Here is a 6,842-nt window from a genome sequence, read left to right as displayed (position 1 = left end):
AATAGCAGGAGCACCCTTTCGTATTTTGGGCATAACTCCTAGCTCCGAACTCCGATTTTGATGATCTAGGACTTTTTGGAAAGCTAATGAAATGCTCTACAAGTATAAAGTGGTGTATCTCAATTTAGAGCAAGTTAGGGTCACAGGACTGTCCGGTGACCATGGCGGTGTGGCACCGCCACTTTTTTCTAGAGAGGGGGGAACTTCGTCAGGGGGCACCGCCACCCCTAGGGCGGTGCACCGCCTCCCTATGTCTGGTGCCAGGGTTCCAATGGCTAGTTTGAAATAGCCATTGCAATTCGACCATTGGGCACCGCCACCCTATGTCCGGTGCCCACACGTTGCTGTCCGGTGACCACGCGGAAATGTGCTACTTGGCTCCAACGGCTCTATTTGGTTTGGGGCTATAAATAGAGGTGGAGCTCAGGCTTGGCTAAGGTTACGCACCTTGGGGATGTGTTGCCCTTGTGTGTGCTTGGTTTGAGAAGCCTCTAACTCACTTGTGCTTGCGAGAAGTGCGAATCCATTGAGAGTGAGTGATTCTAGTGCTATTGCATCGTGAGGTTGCATCGAGTGGCACTAGGTGATCGAGTTGCAAGCCAGTGGTGCTTGTTACTCTTGGAGGTTGCCACCTCCTAGATGGCTTGGTGGTGGTCTCCGTCGAAGCACGCAAAGAAGATTGTGTGGTGCTCCGGAGAAGTGATTGTGAGGGGTATTGTCCTCACCCCGCGGGAGCCACGAAGAGCAACTCTAGTTGAGCGTATCATTGAGCTACCCTCAGTTTTGGGGTAGGTTCTTACGGTGCCCAACATGTGAGCTTGGTGGGTGATGCCAATTATCCGCCGAACCACCAAGTGAGCGGTCGACACATCGGGGACTAGCTTGGTGGCAACCAAGTGAACCTCGGGATAAAAATCACCGTGTCATCCTTGTCTTCCCGTTGTTTGCATCCCCTTTACACAAGCTTGCAATTACTTTCATATACATTGTGCTTGTGTAGTTGCTCTTGTAATTAGTTAGCTTGTGTAGCTTGCTAGTTACCTTCTAGCTAGTGTAGCATAGAAGCAGCTCTCTTGCGTGACTAATTTGGTTTGAGTAACTTTGTTAGTCACATTGCTTAGTTTGTGTAGCTAAGTGATTTGAGCTCTCTAATTTGGCTTGTGTAGCCTTGTTATTGAGCTTTGCAAGTGAGCTTAGGAGCTTTGTGCTTTTGCTTACTAGATTGTATAGGAGCTCCCCCGTTGCTTGAAGTACTAGTTGCATAGGTTTGTGTGACCTTGCTACTAGAATTGATTAGGTGAGCTCTAGCTAGCCCGACACCTTTGTTGCCTAATTAGGATCTTTATAAGGTGCTTGTGAACTTAGATAGAGGGGTGTAGTCTTGGCTAGACCGATAATTTTAATTCCGGCATTTGTTTCGGTTAGCGACATGTTTAATTTTAGAAAGGACTATTCACCCCCCTCTAGTCCGCCATCTTGACCCTACACGTGGTATCAAAGCTAGATCTCTTATTTGTGGTCTTCACTGACCCAAGAGGATGGCGGCTTATGGACTAGATGTTGAGTGCCCATACACTTTTGATGGCACACACTTTGCACAGTGGAAAAATTGGATGACATGCAATTTTATGTTTATTTCCCCTCAAATGTGGTGGATCATAGATGTGGGTTTTTCTCACGCGTTGGATGAAAAGAATGCAACTCAAGAGCAAAAGAAATGCCTACATCTTGACTGCCAAGCTACTAACATATTTTATCAATCTTTGAGTGATAAGATTTTTGGGGAGATCATGTACATGAAGACCGCCCATGATATTTGGTTGTACCTCAATTTGATATATGGGAGGGTCTCCGATGATGATGATGAGCCCAAGGAGGAGGCACATGAGTGTGTCGAGCATGACCACAATTTGGTGGTTGTGGAAGATTGCTCCACCTCATGGTCAAGTGATGACGATGACGACAATCAATCTACCACAAGTTCACTTGACAAGATGGATGGTGATGCCCCAACTGATGCAAATGATGGTTCTACCTCAAGCACACTTGGTGATGATGGTTCATGCTTGAGCCATGATTGTGATGCTACTACAAGCCCATCCACTACACCACATTGCTTCATGTCACAAGATGACACAAAGGTACAAAATGATAATGTGGTTGATCATGTTGATTCATATGATGAGCTTGTGAGTAGACTTGCTAGCATGACCATGTCTTTAGAAAATGAGATAGCTAAAACCTTGAAATTGGAAAATGAAAACTCATTTCTAAAAAACACATGTGAACAACAAAAGCATCTACTTTATGTTACTACTTGTTCACATGAGGAGCTAAAATTGGCTCATGAGGAACTTAGTGTTGCTCATGATAACTTGGTACAAGACCATGCTTTTCTCACTAAAGAGCTTTCAACTGAAAAATATAAAACTAGTGAGAGCTCATCACATGGGTCAATTGATCAATCACATATTGTTGCTAACCCTTATGATGTAGGCAAGAAGAATGTATCCACCTCTTGTGATGATTTGTTAGCTATGCCATGTTCTTTAATTATAGATGCTTGTTCTACTACCTTGTCTTATGAGACTAACCTTTTGAAGGAGAACAATGAGCTCAAAAAAAAGTGAAGAATTTGAGCAACAAGTTAGAGAGGTGCTACAACTCAAAGGTCACCTTCGAGCACATGTTGAAGAATCAAAGAAGCTATGGTGACAAGGGTGGAGTTGGCTTCATCAACAAGATGACCAAGGGCGAAAGAGAAAGGGCAAGAAAGATAAAGAAGCAAGAAAAGGAGAAGCTATCTCACTACATGTGCTTCAAATGCCATGAAGTGGGACATCCTGTAAATGGTTGCCCCAATGAAGAGAAGCTCAAGTTGAAGAAAGAAGAAGAGAGGCTAAAGCATGTCAAATGCTTCAAGTGCCGCATATAGGGTCATCTCACCTCTATGTGCCCAACCAAAGAATTGGTGAAGCAACAAGTGAAGCCTCAACCAAAGCCCCAAGTTGAGCAAGAAGAAAAGCCCTAAGTTCAAATCAAAATCAACCATGAAGATGGTGGTGACTTGATGATGAAGAAGAAGAAGACAAGAATGGGTGGAAAGGCAATGCATCAAAAGCTTAATCAAGATGCCAAGATGATGAGCAAGACTCAAGATAAAAAGAAGGAGTTGGCTCACATCAAGTGTCATGCATGTGAAGATTTGGGCCACCAAGCTTCGGGTTGTCCAAACAAGCTTGAAAAGAAGGCTCAAGCAAACAAGGAGAAGCAAGGCAATGAGAAGCACCACATGCGCAAGGAAGAAAATGCTCAATCAAAGAGAAAGTGCTACTCATGGCGGGAAAGGGGACACATAGCTCATTCATGTCCCCTAAGTAATAATTCTAAGCCCATTTCAATTGATGATAATATTGTGCTTAGAAAGGATGGCGATGGTACCTCATTGGTTGCTATTGCAAAACATCCTGCTACTTATACTAAGGCAATGCCTAAGTATGTTGCTCCTAACTTGAGAGGACCCAAACTAGTTTGGGTACCATCAAAAAGTGAATGAATATTTGTAGGTACCATCGGCATTGGAGGCTTGATTCAACGGAATTCTTATTGCTCATCATATATTGAGTCAAGTATTGAAGCCTAGTGCTATTCTATCCCAATGCCAAGCCAAGAATTAGTGAAGTCCAAATGTGCTACAACATGCAAGTGTCATATTCAAGTTGTAGATGATTTATTGGATTATTTGATGGCTTGCAAATATAAGAGTTGAATATTGCTAATGGATGGTCATGAACTATAAAGGTATATCTCTAGATGATTTCATTCATTTAGGTGCATATGAGTTGATTGAATTGGATATATATGCATTTATTGCTTGCTATGAGATGATTGAATGGATAAATTGCTTAGTAATCAAGTTTGGATTGATTTGAGTTGGATAAATTCATAAGATGACCCTTAGTAAGTGAATTGAATGGATATATGTCTTTTTAAAGTATTCAAATAAGTCTATTTCAAGTTTAGTTCAATTTGATGAAGAGTAGCTCAATTGGTAGAAATCTGTCCTATATTTGAAAAACTGAGCTAGCTGAGATCAAGTCTGAATTTGAGTGATCAAATCTATTTGGATTGGCTTAAAATTTGGTGTGCATGCTCTAGACTTATGGTACTAGATGCTATGTAAATTTCATGCAAATTGGATAAGAAATGCTTCAGTTTTGGAGTGAATCTTTTCAGCTATAGTGCAGCAGTTTTCAGCATGTAGCAGTGGTGGAATATTTGATTTCTGGCAGTTCATATAAAGTCAAATGAAGCTCAAATTTTTACAGATGCTAGAATAATTATTTAGGCACATCTTCACCAAATTTCGTGATAATTGGATCTGTACATTGGGAGATATACATTTTTCTCTGAAGGGTACAAAATCTGCCAGAAAAGTAACAATTATTGGATTGATCTAGAGTCATTTTGGTTGAAAGGTCCTCAACTTGGAAACATGTTTGTAAGTGATTGAGGCACCTAAGTTTGATTTTGAATTGATCTAGAAGCAAGATAAGCAATGAGTACAAGACCATTTGATTGTGGAGTATACTTGGCACATATTTGGTACTCAAATAGAACATCAAGATCAAACTCAAAATAAAGATGAGGTTTAAGTTCTAGTGACAATTGAAAATCATTTGGTGGAAAGAAAAAGATTTAAACAAGTAGAAAGAAAATGACTTAAATAAGGATTCAAAGTTTCACTCAAGTTAAGTCCATCACTTGAATCAATCTATCAAGTCATTTCAAGTGAGTATTAAGGATGGTTCTTTGGATAGGGGTCACTTCTCCCTAGTGTAGGAGCTTGCCGCCTATGTGTAGGTAAACTAAGTGTGGCACTTGGAAGGCTAATATGGAAGTGGTGATCCGAGGAATATTTGAGATGCTTAGTTGAATCAATCAAAAGGATTGATCAAGAAAATCAAGCAACACCCAAAAGAGAGCTAGTCATGATATTTCAAGTGGTATTCTCACATTGATGCTCTCCATGCAAGCAAAGATGACAAATGATGAAGCAAGCCAACCACAACAAGAAAGTGCACTTGATCATAAGTGGTTTTCAAATCATATGGGTGAAGAATGGACTTTATCTATGATGATTGATCTTCACCAAGCTATAAATTGGACTTCACATTGCTATTACGGAGCTTAAATGGAAACTAATGACTATCCTCTACTCAAAGATAGAGAAGGATATCATTGTAATGAGCATGAATCATGTCATCTCTTACTAGTATGCGGTTAGTGCATATAGTGCATGCTTATAGGATCATGCATAACAAATGAAATGCTTACTATTCATAACCTACCACTATTGCTTAAATGGTTAATTGATCTAGTGGTATGAGTATGAGTTTGTTCATGAGCTAGTGAACCCAAGTACTTGATGTAATTTGGATTGCTAACAAGTAACAAGTACAACCTTCGATAAGATAACCTCCAAATGAGTGTGAAGAAGCTTAGAGAGGGTTTAAACAGGACTTTGAAGCTTAGTCAAATCAATTTAGTTCAAGTCAACTTAGAAGCTCATGATAAGTGACAAGAGTACAAGCACAAGACAACAATGCAAATGGATATCTAGTTTTTCAAGTGGTATCTAGACTCAATTGATTTATCAAGTGGTATTCACAAGTGGTGTCTAGATCAACTTACAAGTGATATCCTACAAATGGTACACATGAAGATAGCAAATGTTCAAGAAATGGTTTTTATCGACAAATCCGACAAGTGGTTCCATGATAGAAGGTTCTTTCAAGTGGTATCACATCTACACGTGGTATCAATCATGCAAGACGATGGTTCCACAAGTGATCCTTAACCTTAAGTGATCACCAAATGAAGAATGGCTTTCCTCATCCACAAGAGCTCAAGATTTTTGGATGACCCATGCTATGACATAGGGGAAGGTGCCCCACCAATTGGTATCAAGGTCAAAAGATCCTACATGAGTGATCTTAAGGGCTATAGTGGTGTCATCCCAACATATGGTAGTGTCCATAAAAAATGAAGATTCAAGTGTCAACCATCTATCCCTAAGTGCAACCCTTTGTATCAAAAGCGGCATACCTTTTATGGAAATTGATGACAAAGGGGGAGAGATTGAGACAAAAATATGACAATTGGGGATTTGGACATGGACAATGGACAAAGAGGGAGCAACATTGAGGAAATAAGAAGGATCAAATTCTTGGACAAAGAGAAGCACACAAGTATGGGGAGCAAGCTCATGAATTTTTGATTGATTGCATTTGATATGTGCATAGTCATGTGCTTGCTTGTATTGCATAAGTTTTAAATTTGATATGCATGCTTATGTGGTGTATGCTAGTTGTAGAACTTGAATGATGACATGATAACTAGCATGCATATGATAGTAGTTAGACTTGTATTTCTACACTGTAATACTAGAACCTTGCTTATAATGTTGATCTCACTGTGGTTTCTAGTGTTTTTATTGTCTAGCTACTCATGATGCTAAGGATGCTAAGGATTGTTGTCTAGCTACTCATGACGCATCAAAGGTTAATTCTTTACAACTTAGCATCATTGGTAGTAATTACTCTCCCACAATTCCAATCTATGCATATGTGCAAGCTTCAAACTAAACACTCTAGCACATATGTAGAGGGACCTAATACTACCAATTCAGGATTATGGTACTTGTCCAAAATCATTTACACATGGTAAAATTGCTTGGGCAAGCAACATGAATTCAAAAGTGCTTAATTTTTATATCTTTATAGAGTTGTCATCAATTACCGAAAAGGGAGATATTGAAAGGTCCTTGTTTGGTTTGGTAA

Source organism: Miscanthus floridulus, chromosome 18, assembly GCF_019320115.1.
Source record: "Miscanthus floridulus cultivar M001 chromosome 18, ASM1932011v1, whole genome shotgun sequence".
Lineage (NCBI taxonomy): Eukaryota > Viridiplantae > Streptophyta > Magnoliopsida > Poales > Poaceae > Miscanthus > Miscanthus floridulus.
The sequence above is the reverse complement of the archived record's forward strand: the minus strand, read 5'-3'. Positions refer to the sequence as shown.